The sequence below is a fragment of the Ictalurus furcatus genome, chromosome 17, assembly GCF_023375685.1.
Source record: "Ictalurus furcatus strain D&B chromosome 17, Billie_1.0, whole genome shotgun sequence".
NCBI lineage: Eukaryota > Metazoa > Chordata > Actinopteri > Siluriformes > Ictaluridae > Ictalurus > Ictalurus furcatus.
In genome coordinates this window covers 19,478,823-19,505,023 of record NC_071271.1, presented here as the reverse complement: position 1 = coordinate 19,505,023, position 26,201 = coordinate 19,478,823, and positions in this window count along the sequence as shown.

Sequence of the window (26,201 nt, the reverse complement as noted above, 5' to 3'; positions counted from 1 at the left end):
CAGTGGCTTAGTGGTGAGCATGTTCCCCTCACACCTCCAGGGTTGGGGGTTCAATTCCTGAAACTGCCCTGTGTGTGGAGTTTGCATGTTCTCCCCGTGCTGCGGGGGTTTCCTCTGGGTACTCCGGTTTCCTCCCCCAGTCCAAAGACATGCATGGTAGGCTGATTGGCATGTTCATACTGTCCATAGTGTATGTATGGGAGTGTGAATGTGATTGTGCCCTGTGATGGATTGGCACCCTGTCCAGGGTGTACCGCACTTTGTGCCTGATGCTCCCTGGGCTCCCTGGATAGGCTCCAGTTTCCCTGTGGCCTAGTAGGATAAGCAGTATAGAAAATGCATGGATGGATGGACATGTTCAGGTCCTGGCTGTCAACTCAGATGGTTCGGTCATCCAGTGGACCCCAGTCCATATAGTCTGTCTTTTTGATTTTAAGTCGCATTCCATTTTCTTCTAGCCATGTCCTCCATTGCAGCATATAGAGCTCAAGATTTTTAAGCTCTTTTTTCGCTTGCACGAATTGTTATCTGTTAATAATCTCTTAAAAATGTTGACATTGTTGACATCATAAGGATGAGTTATCCTCCCTACTGCTTTCAACTGTTAAGAACGCACTTTTTACCAAAACCCCTAGTGGGCCTTTTTGTCACAAACAGACTGACTGGCCTGTATTAGAATTTAGAAATTAAAATTACTGAGGTGACAGAACAATGGAGCAGGAGGTAGAATTACTGGCTCAGAGCTCCAGTGTGCCTGGTTCCATTCTGCTGTCTATCTAGAGAGTTCATGTCTCACATCCCAAAAACATGTTGGTAGGTGGATTGTGTACACTGAATTGCCCCTAGATTTGAATGAGTTGGTGAATGTGTGTGTTGGTAGATGTCCCATGCAGGGTGCAGTCTCATCTCATGCTCAGTGTATCCGGGAGAGGTTCTGGCTCTAATGTGACCCAGACCAGTTTTTACTGAAGATGAATGAATTTTTAACCTACAATGACATTTACACCTCACACCGGGACACCCTAGTAGTCATGATATGTATATTTTTGGTGCCCTGTATGAGGAACAGTCCCTAAAACTGGAACGTCATTGTTAAAATGCAGTTGCACAGGAGGTGCTTGTGACATCCATACACTCAGTGGCAGCTAAGATTTGAATCAGCAGCCCATCAATAAATGCACAGATTTGCAAGAAATTTAGAATTACTTTTCCCAAACCATATAGTAACAAATCCTTTCTAATGTGCTACGACATCCTCCTCCGCTAGTATTTGCTAATAATTCTAAGTATGTAATTTACATCACATTAGCTAGTTTGCTTCACATTAACTTTAAATAAGCTAGCTAGTTTATTTATTAATGTCAGTACACTGCTGTGATAAGTAGGCTGCTTAGCTTAGCTAATGCTGTTGAACTAAAACATATGTTTTCCAATGTTTTACACTAAAGCACTACTTGATAAAGCAGATGGAATGTGGTAGTGTTAATATTAATATCATCATGTTTATGATTGGCTGATCAAATTTAATTTAAGCTCCACCCTTGTTGACCCAAGGACACCTTTCATTCAACATGGTTCAACCACAATGGTGAACACGGATTTTTTTTCTTTTCATTCTTGAGGTGGATTTGGAGTTGCCCACTTCATAGTTGCTGTATCTCTGTGGATCAATTAGCTTGCTAATTAAGCCCATAGGGCCACATCGTCTAGAAATCTCAGTGTCCATTAGACATTTGAAGGTCTTGTCTCAGCATTATGACAGATAACACATCACCAGGCTCTTCAGGGATGCGTCAGAGCTTCAAAATAAAGGGAAAAGGGAGAAAAACCACAAACTGTCATGTACAAAGCAGAGCAGGAATCCCAGAGCCTCTGCTCTGTGTCCTTATGATTCAAACACCCCCCTGGGACCCATTCTCAGTGAGGAGGAAAAAAAAAACATTTACATATGCAATGTAGCTCATCAATTATAATTAATGAAAGTGCCGCCTGCTAGCTCAGCGGCCCTGATATGGCTGAGTTTAATTAGCTATTCCTTGCATGTCCGCATTGCTGTCCCATTTCCATATCCACGGTAACAATCGAAGTGAAAGCTTCCCGAATGCTATCGACGAGCAGCACAGCCTCAGAAGACGGCCAATCTCACCGAGGCAAACAGGATATTAAAAAGGAGTCCCCCATGTTTAAGCCTAATGATGCCAGGAGCACACTGGTGCTCAGAACATGTTGACACCAAAGATTTCACTTCATCCTGCCTGCAAGAGAAAGAGAGCGAGGGAAAGAGAGTGGCAGGGAGCAATCACCCAGTACCAACATCTAGAGAGCAATATGATTTCTGTTTACTGAGATATGAAGTCGGCTCAGCCTGCATTTCGGAGACTTATTAACTCCACTCTGGAGCTTTCCATTGACACGGACCATGGATCCAGTGAGGCGTGTTAGTAATAGTGAGATCCACACACGGTGTGTGTCACAACATGATGCTTAAGGACTAAATAAAGTGATACTGTGAGACCAGAAAATCCAACTCCACTGTCCAGAATCAAGTAGAGAAACTGTTTTTCATTTCAAAGTATGAAAGCAGTGTTTTAATAGACAGAGTTACCCTTATGAAAAAATCCATATATTTCCATGTGATTATGTGAGTAATGTGGTCAAATTTGAAAGACATGTAAAAGGCAGTCCATCCAGGATTTTGCGATTTCAGAAGATCGCAGTCTTTCAAAATTACCGTAGATTTTCTCCAGCTTTGGGCCAAGACGTACGATGTGATGTCATCAAACATGAATACAGCTAAAAGGACTCATTCACCAACAAACATCACTGCAAAATACCGTGCAAAACAGTTAGGTGCAATTGCAATTTTACAGATTCAAGTAGTTTTCTGAAAAAAAAAAAAAGCACAAAAACTCTACAAGTTGCATTGCAAATTTTGGAAAATGTTGCAGCAAAATCAAATATTTTTGGCCACAAAAATCACAAAAAAAAAAAAAAATAAAACTCCATGAAATTTTGTATGGACTGGAAAGGGCATTTAAACGTAACCTTTTTATTTTGCATGTAAGACATTTGAAAAATAAATTAATCATGTTGAAAAATTACATGTGAAAACATAAGAATCGTAAAAAAAATTAATTAATTGTGTAAAACATGAAAATAAATAATTTGTGAAAAATACAAGAAAAAGAAACAAGCACCACATATGCAAAATATAACATTTAAAGACTAATTATTCACATGTGATGTGTATGTTTCTTTTCGGTAAGGGTAAGCAATGCCTTTAATTACAAATTCATTTATGTGAAATGGAAACAAAGCCCACAATAAAAAATATTATACAGTCTCTTTCTCTCTCTCTCTCTCTCTCTCTCTCTCTTTTTCTCTCTCTCTGACTTTTGTTTCTTTCCTTGCCCAGAAATGGTGTTTCCTTTGTGACGTCCCTTGCAGGGTCAATGCTGCAATGTGGACGCCTCATAGTGTTGCTATAGCAATGTCTGATGTAACTCCATCTGAGGTCTCCTGCTTTCCTCTGTCTCTCTCTCTATCTCTCTTTCTCTTTGCCATTTCCCTTCCCAAGCTCCACTAATGAAGGTCTGCCAGCAAGCTCAGAACAAACAGATGTTTCTGATTAATTTTCCCATTGCTCGAATTAGAAAGTAAATTAAAACAAAAAAAAAAATCTGCTGTTCAGTAAACAGTTTGTGCATGTTCTCGCGCTTCCCTCTATGTCAAGAAAAACACTACACTGCTAACGAGGCAGATGTATGGCTGTCTAATGGAGGTGATAGGGTATTTTTGTGTGTGTGTTAAAGCTACTTGAATAATGTACTTTGTTTTGGTAATTCCAAGTAGAGTCTGAGTGTGTGTAGTGTGCTTGTGGGTGGTGGTGTGTGTGTGTGTCTCGTTAAGTGGTTATATGACTAATTTGGCTTCATAAATGTTTGTATCCACTATTTCAGAAGCTTTTGTGTGACTTCAGAGTTACTCACCAAAATTTGGACCAATGAGATTTGCAAAAACCCAGTGAAGTACAAGTGCCAAAGTACTTACGTTTTCATTCTTCCATATCCACAGATTCTCCAACTTTGCACTTCAAATCATACACTTCTACATCCTTGCTCTACTAGTCCTGATTCAAAGCAGACTGGTCTCTATCAGGGATAGATATCTTATTTCTATTCAAATCATCACTCAGCACTTTTACCTCTACTGATATTTTCTCTGATGTTAAGCTTTCAGCTTTACATCAAGGCATTGAGGCTTGTAAACCACATGTGTTTAGTCAGACCCAACCAGACTAAATTCCTCCTGTTGGTCAAATCCACTTTAAATGGTAGTCCAAACCCACGAGGACCCACCTATTAAAATTGTGTCCTGTCAGGCTCAAAGATAATGTTCTTGGGTTGTGGTTGGTTCATGTTCAGAATTTCAGGCCTTATTAAAGCTCTACACATGAGTAGATCATGGGTGTGTTATATTGAGGCAGTGTGGATGAATATTTTCATTCCATCTAAGCAGGAGAAAAACTGATTTTACATGAAGCTCCAGGGAGGTCTACATCAGGACTGAGATCCCATAAGATTGGCAAGATCCAAGAAAAAAAATCACAAGAGTGGGCAGGTTTTATGTGTATGTGGGTGGGAACATGAATATCGCTGAAGAAAAAAAAACATGTTCACAAACATGTAAGCATACTGGGTGCTCACACGGAACTGTACAACACATTTGAAACTTTCACTCATGCATCCTTTGTAGCTGCTATATCCTGGTTACCGTCACTGTGGTTTAAATGACTAATTTGTTTATATTTTGGGAAACAGAAGCAACTAGTATTGTGGGAAGGTAATTTTTTAAATAATAAATGTTACAGGAACAGATAGAATTCCTAGTATTTAAAAATAACAGTCTGTAAACACTTTTATCTGGGATGTAACATCTTTTAGCAGGGCTCAGAAACAGAATAAAATTTGGATTGATTTGAGCACAACCAAAATTTTAATGTTTGCATTCCTGTCTTCCAAACCCAACATAATATTACTAATCCAATTAGGAAAAAAAATGATCTGGTTAATTCTGTTGCATTGACATTGGATGTATATAGGCCTAATAAAATAAAATGCTATGGACACAAACAGGTTATGAAATCCACAATATAGCCATAAAACAGATCATGATAATTTACCAGAAGTTGTTATGATCAAAATCAGTCCTAATGCAACGTTACTCATTATAAAAAGAATTAACAAATTCCGTTTGTAAAGAATCACAGACATGCTACAGTAGCTGGCTAAATATGACATGGATGACCAATCAAACTAGCATCATGTCAGAGCTTTCCTTACTAAGAGTCTCGGGTCCTGTACTGAACTAATATGCTGTGTAGTCAATAGCAATCCATCTGCAGTAATAAAAAATGAAAAACCCTGTGAACAAGTAGGCTTGTCGATATTTATTTATTTGTTCTATTTTTATAGAGTCAACATGAAACGAAAAGAAAAGAAAAAACCTGAACTCTCTCTCTCTCTGCAATAACTACATATCAATGGCTCAAGCCTCCGTTTCTAGCTCTAAAATGATGTTTTGGAATTAGAAACGGAGGCTTGAGATGGGATGTGTAATAAATTAGTTCCACACACAAGCGTGTTTTAAGGACAAAAACCTGACAAATAGCTTGAAATAAAACATCTGAACAATGTCTTCAGGTGTGGTACCTGTGGTATAAGTGCAATAATTGACTCGGTTCCGTTGAATTATTAGAAAATAATGCACACCAGTTGCATTGCCACCTCAGGGTGTGCATTATTGTCTAATAATTCAACAGACCAGAGACAATTATTTCTTACAAAAAAAGTGGTTCTTTAAAAATGACAAAAACACATCTGTCATTTTTACACACAAAAAAAGTACATTATTAGATTTACTTAAGTACTGTGATAAGTTAATTTATATAAATATATGGCTAAAACCCAAAGTGTATATTTACTTACTTTACTGGGTCAAATTTACTATTATTTTGCAAGAACTCACAAAACTAGAAAAAAAAAAAAAAAAAGTTTACTTGAACGATAGCATACTAGTGTGTGAGTGTGGTTTTTGAAGATAATTTACTTATGTGTTTGCAGAACGTTAAACTGACTGAATTTTGAGTATTATGGCTTGGTTGTTTTCAGTATTTCTAGATTTGTGTTTGCTTTAAGGCATACGGCTATTGTATTGTGAAATATTTTGGAAGATCAAGTGTTTCAGTAAAGTTTTCTTAGTTCACCTAGTTTGTGTTTCTCAGCTAGGTTTGCATAGTTTGTGTGTGTGCATGCATGCGCAGGCAAGTTAGTTAAGTACTATTGTTCAGTATTGCCAGTTCAGTCTTTATGAAGTCTGATGTAAGTGTGTACCCAATTGGAGTTTACCTTCTGGTTGGAGCCATTTAAGGTGTTAATGGAAATTATGTAGTAACAATGATAAATGGTTCATGCAATCAGCTCATTTGTTTTATTTGTAAGCTAACCATTTAACTCAATTGTGAGTAAAAAAAACTGCTAGTTAAATATTATTATGAGAGTAATCCCTGGTGCAATTGTATGTAAACCTTATTTAAATGCTTAATTAAACTTACTAAGACTTTATGTGTGGAAATTTTAGCATATTTTTCTTGAGCAAATCTCACTCCAGTATTATTTTCAGTGTGTAGAACATTTCTTACACAGCTTGGTTAATGAATAATCCCCCACACTCACACAAATAAAGTAAAAAAAAAAAAAACAAGAAAAAATTCTGAAGCCATTTACAAATATTTGACTATTTCCCTCTGTGTAGTCCATGATTACTGAGCCGCTTTGCTGGAAATGAATTCAAAGAGGACGCACTTAATCCTGACTTCCTTTGGCCACTTGTACATTAGAGCGATTAACCTCGGTGTGAACCTGCTCTTTCCCTCTCTGAGCTACTGCTGATGTCTTAATGTTAAACCCCATAAACCAGAAATGCAGCTGAAAAACGTCTGGCAGAAGTTCACGCTGTGTTTTCATATGGCTGCCGGTAATGCCGAATGTGTGGGACCTTGAGACAAAAAGCACTCAATGTTACCAGGAGTTCAAAAAGCACATTAGGATTAATGCAGTGCTGTTTAAACTGGCTGTCTTGAGTGTTTCAGAAGACAACTGTAAATTAAAATGCTATTATCTCTATAATCACTGTGGCTCTAATGCTTTATTTAATGAAAGGTTTGCTGTTTAGCTTGATACTAAATGTAATGTCATGATAGAACATTAAGCTTCATGTGCATTTAAAGGGTGACAAATCATATTTACATAATTTTCCAGTTACACCAAAGGGTTCCTTAAGGGGTCTCTGGGCTAGTTAAGTGTTTTTTTGTTGTTGTTTTTTTGTTGTTTGTTTATTTTACTTTGTAAAGAGGTTCTAATTGAAACCCCCTTTGATACAGAAAACTCACAGAAACTAACAGAAACCTGTTCAATGGTTCTCCCAAACTCACAAGCCAAAGAACCCTTTAGGGTTCCAGATTTAGCTTATACTCTATAAAAGTACCATATAAATATGATTTGACGTAAGTATATATAAGTTTTGGACATGATTCAAGATTATAGGTGAAATACAGTAGACTATTGACAATGTACCCTTTCAAAGGGAACTCAACAATGCGTGAGCTCCATGCTGTGGGAAGCACCCTCACGCGTGACCGGGATCTGAAGCTTGTGTAACTTCATGCCTTTTTATAGGCCTGCGGTGATGATGTGACGTGGCAATTAAGCACAATGTGTGATTAAAAAAAATGACACCTGTGAATAAGGCAGCCTTATTATCTTCAGCGAGACTGCATGTCGGTTGTTTGTGTAACGCTCACAAAAAGACTTTTCATTTTCTCTCTATCTTTTCAAAAAAGAAAAACAAATCTCTTTACTTTTCTGTCCCTATATAAAAAAAGAGCAAGACAGAGGAAAGTATGAGTGAAAGAGAATTCAGGAAGTGTGTTACGCTTCGCTCCCAGAAAGGGGAGCCCTCGAAATGTCTGACTGTGTGCATTGTGAATGCCTTACAATTAGGCAGCTCCACTTGCGACTCGCTCTCTTCTCGGCCGGAGGGAGTTGAGTTTCAGAGCTCGTGGATCTGAGGATCTTGTATGGATCTCGTATGGATCTGGAAGCGGAGCCGGTGATGAGCGCTGCTTTATCTATTTCTCTGTCTTCCAGGTCCGCCGGATTTTGGAGCTCACGTCGCGACTCCTCCTGCTCTGAGAATTTGGAGGTGTCCCCAGTTTCTAGCCTTGGGTCAGACTCTAGGGGTGTCTTCTTATTGCAAGACAGTAATGAGAGACACCTCCCTCACGGTCTCTAAAGTGGCTCTCATCTGGAGTGACATATAAATCTCCTACAAATGCGGGCCGTATTTCTAGCACTGAAATTCTTTGTTCTTCAATTGAGAGATCACCATGTGTTAGGTGTGACAGACAACACAGTGGTGGTCTCAAATATCAACCACCAGGGAGGATTATGTTCGCACTTTCTGTTCAGGCAGGCACAACTAATTCTTCTCTGGGCAGAGGGAAAGTTTTTTTATCAGTGAGTGCAATGTATATTCTGGGCAACTGGAATGTGGGGACAAACATCCTGTTGAGGCAGGGGCTGAGGCCCAGGGATTGGAAGCGCCATCCACAAGTGGTGGAGTCCAGATGGTGGAGGTTCGGCCAAGCAGAAGTGGATGTGTTTGCCTCTGAGGAGACAACACACTGCTCGCTGAGGTTTGCCCTCACTCCTCCCACACCATTGGGGCTGCACGCCATGGTGCACACGTGGCCGAGGCCACATCTGTACATTTTTCCCATGATTGTTCTGCTCCCACAAGTTCTAGCAAGAGTTCGCCAAGACTCTCTATGTCTGCTGCTAGTAGCACCTTATTGGCCAGCCCAAATATGGTTCTCAGAGATAATATCCCTGCTGGCACTCCTTGGGAGATTCCCATCTGCAAGGATCTACTGTCCCAAGCCAGAGGGCTGATTTATCACCCTCGGCTGGAAGTATGGAAACTGTCAGTCTATCCCCTGAGGGGCACCAGCTCATAGATTCTGGTCGCACAACTGAGGTTGTAGAGACCATGTTGAATGCTAGAGCACCATCCACAAGGAAATTGTATGCGCTCAAGTGAAGACTTTTTGGCTTGTGGTGTGAGGAACGTCAGCTAGACCCAGTGAAATGCGCAATAGCTACAGCTGGAGTTCTTACAAGAATGTTTTTCAGCAGGGTTGGCTCCTTCTACATAAGGGTTTATGTGGCCACCATTTTGGCCAGCCACGCCCCTGTTGATGGAGCCTCTGTGGGGAAACATACTCTATTTTCATGGTTTATGCATGGTGTCAGGTGGCTGAGGCCCATCTGCAGACCACGCATACCGTCGTGAGACCTTTCTGTGGTCAGGTGCCCCATTTGAGTCAGCCTCAGAGAAGCTTCTGGCTCTAAAAGTAGCTCTTCTGCTGGCCTTGGCATCTCTCAAGCGAGTAGATCTACAAGCTCTCTCTGTTGCCCCTTCCTGCCTTGACTTTGCCCATGGATTAGCCAAGGCCTTCCTATATCCTAGGCCAAATTATATTCCTAAAGTGCCTTCGTCTGCTGCCCAGCCAGTAGTGTTGCAGGCTTTCTGCCCTCCTTCGTTCCTCATACTGGAACAAGAGAAATTGCACCAACTGTGTCCAGTAAGGGCTCTCTGTACTTAAGTCCACCGCTCCAGCCAATGGCATAAGTCAGAGCAGCTGCTGGTATTGGATTTGGATTTGTATAGTGGATGCAATCTCTATCGTTTATAAGGCGCGCGGTCTCGCTACGCCTCTGGGCATAAGGGCTTATTCCACTAGGGGTGACGCCTCCTCAAAGGCTTTGTCCAAAGGGGTACCCTTACAGGATGTGTGTGCTGCAGCAGGGTGGTCTATGCCACAAAAATTCATTCGATATTACAGCCTGGATATACATTCCACCCCAGGGTCGAGTGTCTTGCAGCGACCCTCAAGCTCAGATCTCTTTGAACAGGCCATACCCTCAGTATGATGGAGTGGGTGTTGTCATTCCCACAGCATGCAGCTCACACAACATTGAGTTCCATTTGAAAGGGAAAGTCTGGGTTACAGATGTAACACTATTCCCTGAGAAGGGAACGAGAGATTGCGTAGCTGTGTCATACTGGGGCATGCCTGTGAATTGCATCATCACTTAAGATAATAAAGGCTGATGACGTGGTTCACAGGTGCAGTTTTTATATCACGTGACGCGCTTAATTGCCACATCACCTGATCACAGCAGGTCTATAAATAGGCATGCGGTTATGCAAGCTTCAGATATCGGTCATGAGCAAGGGCACTTCCCACAGCATGGAGCTCCCGCAACGTCTTATTCCCTTCTCAGGGAACAGGGTTACATGTGTAATCCAGACGTTTTTACTCCCTTAAGAAATGAGTTAATCAAGGGGTCTTTAGTTTAGGTTCTAAGCTTTCTAAAGGTTTTCTACTTGGAATTCTATATGAAATAAAGCCATGTAATGCCATGTAACCTAACCATGTAAAGCCATGTGCTGATATTTGGATGAAAATTCAAAAGTACATAATTTCGGATTTACACTAAAAGGTTCCTTTAGTGTTCTCTGGATGATTAAGGGTTTTCAGATACCTGAAGAGGTTCTACTTGGAACCCTTGATAGAAAACACTCATAGATGGCCAAGATGAAGATATCATTAGGGTTCTTTTTTTCCTATGGATGTAGCTTAAAAATATGAGTTGAAGTAAGTATATAAAGATTTAGACACAGATGTATTCTTACTAGGAGTGTAACACAATGACTGTATGTGTTTTTAGTGCTCCAGTGCTCCAAATATCCATATCTAAATATTGGTTTTAAACTCAAAGTGGGTGTGGCTTAAACTGTAAGGAGTTTTCTTTCTTTCTTTTTTAATCCTACGACTGTGCTTCTGGAAACACTAGATAACACCAGAAAAGAGAACGACATTATTATTTTTGCTTGTGTGTACCCATGATATTTTCTAACAAATTCAGTTCATTCTAGTTCTCAAAATACCAATAAACTAGTAGCCTAATTTAAACCACTGGCACCCTGACCAGCTCACATGACTTTTCATCCTGCAGGAACCCAGTCCCGATGCAGTCTAGAGGCCCTGTGAACCTTTCTGGCAAGTTTTCTAAAAGGAAAAAAACAAACAAACAAACAAGCAAAAAAACCCAGTAGTGCAACTCCTATTCATATCTATATTTGTATTATTTAGAACTTATTATACTGGTCTATTATGCTATCATATTATACTATTACGTACATAGTTTAGTCCTATTCAGTGTCTACTCAGCGCTTCTTGGCTTGTCTCTTGTATTCATTAAATGGAGCAACTCTTGTCACTGTCCAGCAATAGTCTGCAAGCATTGATGGGCTCCATTTTCCCTGATAGCGTTTCTCCATTGTTGCAATGTCCTGGTGAAATCACTCACCGTGCTTGTCGCTCACTGCTTTGCAGTTTGGTGGAAAAAAATCTAGATGAGAGTGCAAAAAATGTAACTTTAGTGACATGATGCAACCATGGTTTTGCATGCCTTATGGAGGCTTTCCACCAACAGCCTGTAGTTGTCCGCCTTGTTGTTTCCGAGAAAATTTATTGCCACTAACTGGCTTTCCACGCCGTCTTTTCCTCGCCACGCAGTCAAATGCATCATCTCGAAGAAGTTCACAAATCTGAGGACCAAAAAAGACACCTTCCTTTATCTTAGCTTCACTTAACCTTGGACATTTTACATGGAGCAAGGGCAATTTGTTCAGCAGAGTGATGTAAGCTTCGTTATGATTGCATCATCCATGAATTTTAGAAATAACATGATGCAATTAATATCATGTATGACACAATGCCAGCTTCAGATTGCATCATTGACTGTTTTGCCTAAAAAGCAAATACTGTCCAAACCCAGTCATAGGTTTATTCATAGATCCAGTCAAAGATGTATTTTAGTTAAATTGAGATCCCTTCCCTTTATAACTCACTTATCCTCGACCATTCCCAAGTCAAGGGTGGTATATACTGTCCCAATCACATAGCTTGAAAACTAGAGACAATCAACAATTTTAAGCACCACTTTCATTCTCAGTGACCCAGAGTTATTAAAGTTTGAGTATGTTTATTTCAGAAGCATTCTGGCTGTAGAACAGTGTTATCTGTTCATTCTGAATAATGTATTCTTATTCAGTTAAATCTCTCTTAGAAAAGAGTTTCTAAATGAGTTTTGCTTGGAGTTTTGCTTTTCTCGGAAAGGGAACTATTAGAGGACTTTAAGAAGTCTTTATGGTGCTAAATAGAACAGGGGTTTTTTTTTTGTTTGTTTTTTGTTTTTTGCTAAGAACAAACTGTTTGGAATAAATGTGAAATTTCTTCAATTTCCCAAATATGCATTTAAAGGCACATGACGTTTAATGTTCTATCATTCCATGTGCTAGCATTCGATTTAGCATGAAACCAAACAGTGACCCATTCATTCAACAAAGCATTAGAGCTACACTGATTATACAGGGTGTCCCAAAAGTCTCCATGCATAGGGGAAATTAACACATTTTAGAAAAAATGTCTTCCAAAATTTTTCATACTTAGGTCATATTATATATATTTTTTCAGATAGCCTTTTTGACAAAAGAAGAATGTATTTCTCAGGGAAGCTCAGACCTTTGGCATTTTTAAAGCTCAACTTAAGACTTACTTTTTTAAACTTGCATTTGACTGCTGATGTCTACTTTTATTATTATTATTATTATTAATAATAATAATAATAATAATAATAATATTATTAACGTTTATATTTTTTACTTTTTTTCTTTGTACTGCTTATTTTGTGTAAAGCGCTTTGAGAAGCTTCTTTTAAAGGTGCTTTATAAAATAAAGTTTATTATTATTATTATTATTATTATTATTATTATTATTATTATTATTGAAATCATTTTCATGGCTGGATTGGGAAGCTGTCCCAAGGTTCCAATGGACTCTAACAGGAAACATGGCAAGCACATCACATACGACACTGTTGCCAAACTTATTAACAAATTCAAAAAGACTGGAAGTGTTGCGAACCAACCGAGAAGTGGACGTGCACGGACATCCACTAACGAAGGCACAACCAACATGCTGCTGGTATTCAGTTCTTAGTCCCGTATGTATGGACACTATATAAGATATAAAATAGCTTATAAGATTATAACTCAGATAGCTTTCCTGCAGATAAACAGCACTCCACCAAACAATTTTTTAAAAAAATATTATTTTCTATTCCTGCGTTTATACGGAAAATCTTCGGGGGGAAAAAGCATTATTTTCACTCATGAGGATCCATTTTAGCACATTCGCCTCACACCTCCAGGGTCCGGGGTTCGAGTCCCGCTGGGGCCATGTGTGTGCGGAGTTTGCATGTTCTCCCCGTGCTGCGGGGGTTTCCTCCGGGTACTCCGGTTTCCTACCCCAGTCCAAAGACATGCGTGGTAGGCTGATTGGCGTGTCTAAAGTGTCCGTAGTGTATGAATGGGTGTGTGAGTGTGTATGTGATTGTGCCCTGCAATGGACTGGCACCCTGTCTAGGGTGTACCCCGCCTTGTGCACGATGCTGCCTGGGATAGGCTCCAGGTTCCCCGTGACCCTGAAAAGGAGTAAGCAGTAGAAGATGGATGGATGGATGGATGGAGGATCCATTTTTGAATGACCTTCCCAGATACAGATAAAATAAATCATGCAAAAAATAAAACATCTTCCTACCAACACAAAAGGCATATCACTGAATTTTGAATGGATGCCAGAATATCCTTGTGAAAGGTTGCATTCGAAACGGAGAGGTGAAAAACCTAACATGTGTTTTTGTACTGTTCTTTCAAGAACAGCTGCCACTGATAGGCCTTACACACAAGGGTCCTACAAAACCAACATGGCAGTACACTGCTACATATGCCATCTAGAAGAAACAGTGGGTTGTAATGCAAGATAAAAACGTTTCTGTAGAAATTTAGGACAGGTGTGAAACAGAGTAAACACAGTCACTCACATAGTGAAAGACAGAAAAAGTAAAAAACAATGTTTAGGCTGGGGAATGAGGAAGTGCGTTTGAGAAAAAGCAGAAATGACAGCATTGCTGGACTTGCAGCATCGGACAAGCAGAGGAGCTGGGCACCCTGTTGTCCGTGTTGCTACTTTTACCTCCGATGTTGTCAGTGAGTGCATTTTCTCTCTCAATCCTGCACTCCCTGTGGCCACTCTCTTGCACGCCTGATGCTCCACTGATCATGACGACAACAGCCTCTACACTTTCAGCAGATAAAAAAACATCCTCCCTGCTCCTATGCTTTGCTCTCAATCCCCAATTTCTCTCTAACCATATGTCTTGCTCCCTCTCTCTCATTCTCTCTCATCCTCTCTCTCTCTTTCTATACCCTATCCTCTCCATACAAAACTATGGAGTGTGACAGTTCTGAGTGTCTCCTGAGATCTTCTGTTTAAATAAAATAGCTTTGTTGCAGGAAGCCAGTAGTTTCCTTTCCTCCATTATACCACAGCACTGTTGAATTATCAAATCTGAAAATCTGGTCAGGAATTGTTGATGAATTTTCTATAACAGCAGCTCTGATAGCAGGTCAAGCTGTAATTCAAATCACAGGTTTATATCAATCTGCTTGGTCTAATATGTTCTCATTTCTATAATAACAGCTCATTCACAGGGACATGTATGGCAGAAATGTTTTTTTTTTTTTAAAGAGTTATTAAAGAAAAATGTACAATTATTGATTATGTAAGGAGACATTTATTTAACATGTATAGAAGGAGTCTCCAGTGTCAGCAATTTGTAACAGTACATAATGGGAACAGGTGCTTTTCTTCGTAACATGACCAGTGTCATGGATGTCCCCGGCATTCAGCACGTGTGAACTGGCTGAAGCACGGCAGTGTTTGCTTCCGGGTTGTCTAGGACTTTGTTTACGTTAACATGTGTGTTTTGTTTTGGTTTATGTTTTTTTTTTTCTGCCCTTGTCATGTTATTAGTTGTTTCCCTTAAGTGTCATCATTGTTTTCAGCTGTTTCTGTTCCCCCCTTTGATTAGTTTTGGCTGATGAGGGAGCAACTGTTCATAGCTGCTATATAAGGTAAATCTTAAGTTGTGCAAAATTTCGGAACTAGGAAATATGGAAATGATAGGAAAATTAGACATTTCCCCCAGATATGTTGGTAAATTACTGAGAAACACTCTGTATGACTAAAACCAAATTGTAATTTTTTGATAAGTTGATTAGAACTATTATTGTAATTTAATTTCATACAAAAAGTTCTTGTAAACACAATGAGCACATAACCCTGCCTAAACATTCAGTAGCAACTCTTCTAAGACAATGTATTAGATGTCATATCTATAAATAGTAGCAAAGAAATGAACAAAATAGTCTCTATTTGCCTAATGATGATTTCTTTTGGCCTTACTTTTGTTGCAGTGGGAAGTGTTGGTGCTTTACAGCTCCAGGGTCCAGGTTTTGATTCTTAGCCTGAGTTACTTTCTATGTGGAATTCCATATTCTTCCTGTGCTAACATGGCTTTCTTGCGGATTCTGTGGTGCATGTGTGTGGTGTCCCATGATGAACTGGTCAAACCAAATCCACAATGTATTGCTACCTTGCTTACTTTTAACTTGAATGAAGGCTAACGCAGGTGAGACAGATGAAGCAAGCCAACTGCATATTTTTTAACTGCTGGTCATGCTGCCTAACAAGGCAGTAACACCATCAGAGGAAAGCTCTATCCACACTCTTCCGCATACATGAGCTCATAGATTCCCACCATTGGCTAGTGGCAGTATAAGTAACAGGGGAGAGAGAGTATGTTATCGCTCCTTATTGTCAGGATTCAAACTTGCAATCTCTAAACGATAGAGCAAATGCTTTTTGTATTTTAATATTATAGTTGTCTTTTTTGTAGCACCTTGAGATTTGCCTCAAACGAAAAGTGCAGTATAGATTAAATGTATTTATTATTATTATTATTATTATTATTATTATTATTATTATTATTATTATTATTATTATTATTATTATTATATAAGAGTAGTGGTAGCAGTAGAAAGGTATGCTCACACATACAGCGATTTTATCGCTGCAGGTCACCAGTCGCTGTACTATAAAGTCACCAGTAGGTGTTCCTACCACTGGTCTGGGTCCACGAAATAATTCAGACTCTCAGGCAGCATGGTGGATCACAGATCACGTGCGCTTTATTGTCTTCATTCCAAGTCACACCAAGTAACTCTAAATTTGCATAAAGTTAAACTTTTCTCATATTTGTTGCATTATTGGACACACCCACATCTAGTTGCCAACAGTCGCTGTTGCTCATGTTGCAGGAAGTCACCAGCTCTCATTAAAAACGAATAGTCTCTGGTCGCTTTGTATGCTCCAAATCCACTGCAGTCCTGACCAGGATTAAGTTGTTTCTAAAGAAGAATGAATGATAGCTTGAGCCACAGCTTTTTGACTTCATAAATAAATACTATATAGTAGTATTTTACACAGGTTACAACTTATACACCTCGATGACTTGAGTGATGACATTTGTAGACTGTTTGTTATGATGAGACAAATAAAAACAACAGAATAGAAGAGGAAAACATATTAAAATGCAACAAAATTATTACATTCTCTCCAAAAATGCAGATTTAACCCTAACATTCAATATTTAGTCAAGAAGTCAGAGCGATTGTCTTTGTTTATTGGTCATGCATAATGGGTGTATACTGGCTTACTCTCCCCCTCACTTTTCAGCCAAATGCTATTCCCCTGTCCGGTCCTACACTAGTATCTCATTGACGATATTGAATTGAATGGAAACAGCACTTAAGATTGGTGAAGATTAGACAGCGGCCTGGCTTTAATTGCTGTAGCTAGAGATTTTTCTCCTTCCTCAGCTCTTCTCATGACACACACACACACACACTGTCCACTGAAGTGGATAAACAGTCTGTATATATTCACTGCTGCATGAGAGTAGCCACATTTTCTCACTGTCATGAAGCCTTTCACTGTTCACTGATACACGAGTAAGGATGGATAACGAGTCCAAAAACACGGCAGTGACAGCAGTGGATAAGCAACATGAAGAGGAACAAGTTATAGGTGTAACACATTCAACGTAACACATACAGAGCAGACACTTCTCGACACTTCTTTCAACAGTAAATGTAATATGGGGTGTGTTTTTTTTTTTTTTTTTGTGGGCATCTGTTGAGATATAGCTGCATTTATTGTGGGGAATGAATCAAGGATGGCTGCGAAGAAACACGGCGCTCATTTCGGGAGTCTTATCTCCCTTCTCTCTCCCGCAGAATGATGGCTATCATGCAGCAGCGTACAAATCTGCTAAGGAAAGATAAGTGGGCCAGCGGTGAAAGCTTATTGACGAGGGAATGGCTGCATTTCAGTGATGGCTCACTTGGGGGATCTACCACTGGGTCTAAACACACACAACGCTTGTGTAGTTGTGTAGCATCACATATCTTATAACTAATTTTTTTTACACATCAGCACAGGATGATAAATATTTACAGGTGGATCTTTAGGAATTTATGAAAGTTCAGATTAGCAGAATTAATATAAAGCCATACCAGAATTGGAAGACATTATTATTAGATATTGTTGGACAGGTAAGATTAACTTCTGAGGAATTTTAAGATACAAATGTGTTTATGGTCCTAACCAGGATAAAATGGTTTCTGAATGTCTATGCACAGTGTATTGATCCCACTGACTCAATTCACAGTGGAAAGAAACCACCATAAGACCACCATAATACAAGGGATGGGCATAGAATTTGCTTCCATGCTGTATACTGTTAATAGAAAAAAGGATTCCTTAAAAATCCATTGTATAGTTGTGGGTTTTATTTAGAATTCTCTCTGAAAACAAAACATCCCCGAAGGACAAACCAATAAACAGCTATAAGCTTATCTTGTCAGTCATACAAAACTTCAGTTCACTGTTTTCCACTACTAAAGCCAAGCCCATCACAAGTCTACATCACTAAAAAAGACAGCAAATACTATGATTTAATAACTGTATTAATTGTATTCATAACTTGATTGAATTAATGAAATAATAACTTAAACTTTTAGGACATTTAAAGGATGTGTTTCTTCTTGTTCCTTGTATTTGTCTTCAGTACAAATGTTAAATCAACAGCAACAGCACTGATTTACTTTGTCATTTATACTTCATACCAAATAAAACCTGAAATCCACTACAAGAAACAGACAATAAAACATATACAGTGGGGGAAATAAGTATTGAATGCGTCAACATTTCTTTCTATAAATATATTTCCAATGAAGTTATTCACATGAAAGTTTCACCAGACTTTGGTATTAACTCAAGAAATCCACACATATAAAGAAGTCCAAACATTAAAGTCCATAGATGAAGTTTTGTGTAATAAAGAGGAATGAAACAGGAACAAAGTATTGAACATACTAAGTAAAATTTATTTAATCTTAGTGGAGAAGCCTTTGTTTGTTTTTTTCTCTGAAACCAATTGAGAGTTTCCTTTGCTGTATGCTTTGGATCGTTGTCCTGCTGGAAGGTCCACCCACGTCTCATCTTCATCATCCTGGTGGATGGCAGCAGATTCTTCTCCAAACACGGTAAAAGGCTCCATTCATCATTCCTTCAATTATATGAAGTCTGTCAGTACCATGCAAAACTTCACTGTTGGTATAGTGCTTTTAGGGTGATGTGCAGTGCCATTTCTTCTCCAAACATGGTGTGTAGTATGACAGCCAAAAAGTTACATTTTGCTCTCGTCTGGCCAGACTACATTCTCCCAGTATTTCATAGGCTTGTCCAAATGAGTTGTAGCAAACTTTAAACGAGCTTCGATCTGCCTTTTCTTAAGTAATGGAGTCTTGCGTGGTGACTGTGAGCAGTATTGCCTATTGTTTTCTCTGTGACGATGGTACCTGCTGCCTCCAAGTGTTTCTGGAGCTCTTTCTGAGTGGTTCTTGGCTCTTGGGCTACTCTTCTAACTATTCTTCTTACTCCCTGCTCAGAAATCTTGTTAGGAGCTCCTTTGCGTGGTCGGTTGATGACAGAGTGATATTGCTTCCACTTGTGGATAATGGCCCCGATGGTGCCTACTGGAAGATTCAGAAGTTTTGAAATACATCTGAATCCTATTACATCAATGTTTTGCAACAATAAAGTTGTGAAGATCTTGGGACAGGTCTTTGCTTTTACCCATCATGAGATGTTTCTTGTGTAACACCTTGTTAAAGAAAATCCTTTTTTTTTTATAGACCATCAATTTACTAACCCAGTTGAGATTCATTTATCATAGATAGGAGGTATAATTACTTACGGATTTCAGCTGGTTCCTTGCCTTACTCCTTTTTCTTACTTTCGTTTTTACAATACTTTTTTCCTGTGTCATTCTACTTTATTACACACAACTTAATTTATGGACTTTAATGTTGTGAATTCTTATATTTATGGATTTCTTGAGTTAATACCAAAGTCTGGTGAAAATTTCATGTGAATAGCCTCATTGGAAATATATTTACTGAAATAAATGTTGGTACGTTCAATACTTATTTCCCCCACTGTAACATTCTTGAAAATATTTTCTCTTTAACATGTTTTTTACAACCAAAAATACTTTTATTATGTAAAAACAACCACTCAATAATATAACATTTTTTGCTGTATATATATTAGAGATATATGGTTGCAATCTGATTGCAACTGTAACTGAATTTCAATATATTATTTGGAATGAACAGATACAAACAGATTCAAATAAAACTCACACTATTCAGGGAGTAGCTTTTTCTTTTTCGAAGGAGGTTTAAACTTTCATTTAGGCACGAGCAGACAGGCAGATATGAAGCTTGCAGGACAAACAAAGACCCCATTGCTTAATATGTACAATGTGTGTGGCGTTGTGTGTGGTGATGCATTTGCAGTTTTCATGTATACATCCTTAGTAAATGCCTGGTAAGGGGCACAGGGATTTAAATTAATTTATACATTTATTTATATTTTGGGAAAATAGGTCCAATTGAAATGGTTAGTGCAGCTAGGTACAAACAGGTAGCTACAAACAAAAAGAATAAATGTGTGAGACCAATTATGAACATGAGTGATGTAGCTGAGGTTGAGCCTCACCATGCTGACAGTGCTGACATTTCTACATCTGTTGTTTTCTACATCTAGAAAGTTAATTCTAGTTTTTCCGGGGGCATAGTGGTAATATTCATACATAATAATAGTAATAATTTAAGAAATCTTATGGATATACCTACAATGTGAGCATTTAGCAGATGCAAAAAAGATAGTGGAATTGTGTTGCACCCCTATTTTTTTTTAAAAATACAAAAACCTGTTAGTATATATCTAAACATCAAATTGAAATGCAGCCTATGCAGCAGGACAGCCATATTTTTTTCTATAAATATATTTGACAAACTGACACAGCTCTAGTTTAATTAAAAAAAAAAACACAAACATTCTGTATCACACCCCATCATTAATTATTTTCCTGTAACCTCATGCCATTTTGTTGTTTATCCCTTACATAATATTGTGTTAATGTATAGCGTTGAGTATATGATTAACAAGCCAAGAGAAGTATTGCTTTAGATTTTAACTATGTCCATAACTATAATTATATTATATTATTATAATTATTATAATACTATATACATATATATAAATTATATAAATTATATAAATATTATAATACTATATTGTGTTTGCTTGAAAACATGACTCAGTACATACTGTATCAAAATTTCCTAGCATACTTGTTCTAAGAGTAAATGCATTTAACTGTGAATAATAATAAGTGGTAAGCGTATGTAGAGCTGTATTCCTGCACTAACAGTATTTTTGTTCGTGCTAAAAGGATTTGTGTAGTCTTATATTGAATAGGGTTACAGCTCAGGGCAACTGTTTCTATTTCTTCAGGTTTTTCTCTCTCTCTTTTTTTTTTTTTTATAGTCCAGTGGAAAAGTATGAAATATGGAGGAGTAAAATGTAGCAGTTGGATAAGAATCACAGGGAAACAATTCATGCTTGGGTGACTGAGCCCCTCACCTTTCAGTGTGAGATGCCGCATTTGCATTCAGACTTCCAAATCACTGCTGTGCAATCATCTGTAAACATTGCTAAATGAACCTGAATGTCCCTCTTCAAATCACTACATTATTCATCCTTGTATATGCAGAAAAACAAGACCAACTAAGAAAAAATATAACCAACTAAGAGAAAATCGATTCAGAAGACCAGCGAACACATCTGCTCATCTGTGTTCTCTCAGAGACATTGAGTGACCAGTTGGTGACACTTTTAATAGGGAAGCAGTAATGAGGACTTCATAGCACTGACCAGTCTGATCCCAGCTCCATTACAGGTGGGATTGTCAACGGCTCTGGGCTGTTGCTGTAGATACCTGAGATGGCTGTAACAACGAGTGCAAGTGTCACTGCACTGACCAATAAGTGTAGAAATCTAACACCATACAAGACATATATGTCAGGAATGCCGTTCTGATTTACAGTGACCATTGTTATCTTTTTGTTAAACTAACACCTTACACAAGCCTCTGCATTGAGCCTGATGTAATATCATTTGTGAATCATTATCACAATATTGCTTCCTGAGATAATGATATGACAGTAAAACTGCCATATTTGTGGGACATATTCAGAGTCGGCAAGTTCAAAATCAATATTTACATGAGTAAAATTGTCTCAGGTTAAGATGTCTCATTCAATGTGAAAAATAAAAACTCCTTTTTGTCAGGACTTGTAACATGTGAGTATACAAAACAGCAGACACAAAAGCACAAAGGATTTACAAATAACACAGATCGAATAATAATTACAGAGAAGAAAGATTTGTTAGTGAATAAAGTAGATGGTGAGAAACATGAACCAAGAAATAAGAAACATGAAAACATGTAAGGACTAGGACCGCAAACTAGATGTACAGTGTGATTAACTACAGGGTGTCCCATAAGTCTCTATACATAGGGGAAATTAACACTTTTTAGCAAAATGTCTACCAATTTTTTTTATACTATCAGATAGCCTTTAAGAATGCCTTTGACAAAAGAAGAACGTATGGAAATCATTCTCATGGCTGGATCGGGAGGTTATTGCAAGGTTGCGATGGACTTTTAACAGGAAGCATGGCAAACACATCACACATGACACTGTTGCCAAACTTATTAAAAAATTCAAAGACTGAAAGTGTCGCAGACTAACCGAGAAGTGGATGTTCATGGACGTCCAACCGATGTGGTGCTGGCAAACATAGTCCTCTAGAGAATATATGGAGACTTTTGGGGTACCCTGTAGAAATACGGCATAAGTGATGTAGATAATTGACTGAACTAACGAGACCAATGAGGAGAAAACTAAACTTAGACAATAACGTTGAACTCAACATGTGTAGAGAGGGGTCATTTGTGATACTTTATTTAGACTCTAATAAGACAATGATATTAATTACTTAAAAGTGTCACATTTATGTATTTAATATTGTCCTTATATGGCATTCCATAGGCTTGAGGTCTGTTTACCAATTTCAGTATTAACTCTTCAGCACACACACTTAACTCTACTCTGAATATGTCCCAAAATAAACAAATTGATGCATGGTTTATTTTTTGTGTTCTGTGAGCATCTTGACCTATCGAAGATGCTCCAGATGAGGAAGCAGATGTTTCTCCAAGCATTTTAACAACAGTGTGGTGCCTGTGTTGGTGTCAGTGTGTAATCTTTTGGCACGTTTTCATCACAAAAGACTGCATAGGAACCAGGGGCAGTGTCATTTCAGGCCATTACAACAATGCAAATTGTTTATGAGGGTAAAATTTTGCATACTCCATGGTTTTAAAATTAAAAAGGGTTAGGGTTATAAGAAAGGTATCAAACAGTTATAAAGACAACGAGAGGACAGTATAGTCAGTAGAGAATATCACATTTTGTAAAGGAGATACAAAGTTTTGTAGAGACATTTTAATTTTCTTCACTATTAATATTGTAACATACCATATATGATTGTATTTGTTAATGTGATGATGATGAAACATCAGTGAAACCCTTATTATGCATATTTTTGATATAAATTAACTGTGTTTTCTTTTTGTGTTTAACTTTTTCACTTCACTCTACATGACTGCCATTAAAAAAGGACAAAAACTTTTGGATGGAGTGCCTTGAATAGTATTGTAGTGAAAATTGGCAATTGTGAAACAATGAAACAACCACATTAACTTCCTTCCAACAGCTACACGCTCAGAATAAATAACCAGAAGCAATAAAAACATGTCACAATGTGTGTAATTGACCAAAACTTTATAAACTGCAGCCTAACACCTTGTTATTCAGCAGCAATGTTGTCGACGTAAAATCCATCACCATTATCATTCCCATTTGTAGAGATGTGTATGTGTGCTTCAAAATAAAAGCTTTTTTTCCACAATTGTGGAAAAAAAAAAAATTAAATATAGTGAATAGTTGCAAATTTTGGACACAGAGATGCCAAAGGCCTTGAGAATCATATTTATATATTTAAAAAAAAAAAAACTTGACATTTTTGTCCTTTTTTGGATACAAAACATCTTTATGTTCTCTCTCAGTGAGTCATGCAACATTTAATCGCAAAGTAGGAAAGGTTGTGCTGGAAAAAAATAACATAAAAAATATTTTTAGGCTAAATAAATTTGGTTTTTAAGTGCAATATTCAATATCCATTAGTTTCTTATATTATTAATTAATATCATTTGACAATAAATGGCATACATCCTTAAGTACAATCATTTTTTAATTAACAAATGTACTAATATTCTATTAATTTCTACTATGCATATAGAATTTTTTTTTTGTTTTTTTGTTTTTTTACTGTGCCTCTTATACATACTAAACTCTTAGAATTTCCCTTCAGAGATTACTAAAGCTTTTCTTAACTTATGTTATCTTATCTTAAGGCATACTGAAATCATTCTATGTGAAAAGAAAAACACATCAAATGAAAAGTGTGAAGATATGTTTTTTTTTTTTTTAAGGAAAACACTATTTTCCTGGTGTAGTTATACAATAAAGCACAAAAAGACATCCTGCCCCAAAGGCATGTGTTAACTCTCCAAAGCACAAAACCCATCAGACTGTTGGCATGATCTCACCTGTGGGGTCGTTTAGTAAGAAGCCAAGAGCACCAGTGATGGAATCAGCTTTAGAGACAGATGAGCCGCTCATTGCACTCACCCCAGGTATCGTTGTCCAGCTGCTCGGGTTGGCAGAAAAGCAAAGTGACACCGTGTTCCATCTTCACTATCACCACATGAGGAGACAGAAATGGAAGTCTCACTTCTCCTGATCATCTCTATCTAAAATATGAGATGTAACAAGACCAATCAAGATCTAACAACTTTTAGCCACTATCAATCCATTTTTATTCCATCTGTTATATATATAAAAAACAACAACACTATTTTCTTAAGCTCCAGGTCTAAGAAACAGTCATTCTTCAATAATAGAAATAAATAAGTAGTGCATGCGTTTGAAACAAATAAACAGTACTATTTAAGAAAATTTGATTTGTGTGAACAGGATAGTGCCTCACGCCTCTGGGGTAGGGGGTTTAAATCCTGCCTCCGCCCTGTGTGCACAGAGTTTGCATGTTCTCCCTGTGCTTCAGGGGTTTCCTCCAGCTACTCTGGTTTCGTCCCCCAGTCCAATGACATGTAATGGGATTGACTGGCATTTCCAAATTGTCTATAGTGTGTGTGTATGTGTCTGTGATTGTGCCCTGCGATGTGCTAGCTCCCCATCCAGGGTGTCCCTCGCTTTGTGCCCCAGAAAGCTCCCCCACGACCCTGTGTAGGATAAGCAGTACAGAAAGTAGATGGATGGATATTCTGAATTGCAGTGTTCTGTGACCAATAAAGTCTCATTACATTACATTACTGTATTGTTAACCTGTGTATGTACTGTATATGTAAGTATCATGTCTATGCCAGAATCATGTGGACCAGTTGATTCCAGGCCTTTGACTAATTGATTGTCTTTCTGATTTTCTTGTTTGCTCTTGCCTGCCCTGGTTCATGTTGTTTGTTCATTGCCTGATCCTTGTCTGAATCTTGACTCTGTCTTTGGATTACAGCTCTGTTTTTTTTGATACTTTTAATAAATATTGAACACCTTCACTTCACTTCACATCATGACAGTAAGAAGTCGGATTTAATGAAAAAAAGGAATGAAAAGAATCCCCTTCAGCCAGACTCTAACCTGATGACATTCAGTTAAAGGCTGTTGAAATAGCACAGTTTTGCTTGGTGAAATGCTGATCTGTGTAGGAGGGATGTTTATATCTGATGGTTAAGTGATGCAATTTTCTTAAAAATTCAATCAGAACAGTTGAATATAGACCTAAGAGGGCTGTTAAAATTTCCTCCGGTGCTACGGTACGGTTGACATTTCCATGGATTAGTTTCTGATAACTGATGGAATAAAAACCCAGAGTCATACATGTACTCTATTTTGAAGAAATAAAGTTTAGATACTTAGTGCCATTCTTCTACTCACAGTTACTATTAAAACAAGGTAAGATTTTGCAGGCTTAAACTCCACTGTTAATTTTCCAAATGATTATTTTAAGTGGGTCTTGTACAACTTTGGGTAGGTTTGAAAGTTCAGGGTTGCCAAGGTTCATGTTCCTCACTTTGTGCTTCGGTACAGTAATAGCCTCTGTCAACACTCTGAGTGCAATTACTGTGATTTTCCTTTTCTGCCTCCTCCCATTCAGGCCTTCAGAAAATTGTTGGAGTCCACAGATTCAGCTTAGTGAAAAGCAGCTCCAGCTTCCTAACGCCCACAATTCAAGATCTTTGGCCCATCTTTGAAGAGGATTAATTTGTGGCCACAGCAGCTTTGGCAAGTTCCTGTTAGAGCACGCATGGCGCTAAAAGCGTGCTAATAGTTTCTGTAGTTATGCATTTCTAAGTTTAACTTTCTCTGCCTTGTTTCCATGGCAGCATCACAACAGTTGTCAATGAAAAAAGAATACGTGATAATTACTTTGTTAAATAGTACCTTAGAAAAAAAAAATATGGCTCATTATGAAGAGCTGCTCGCAAAAAGAT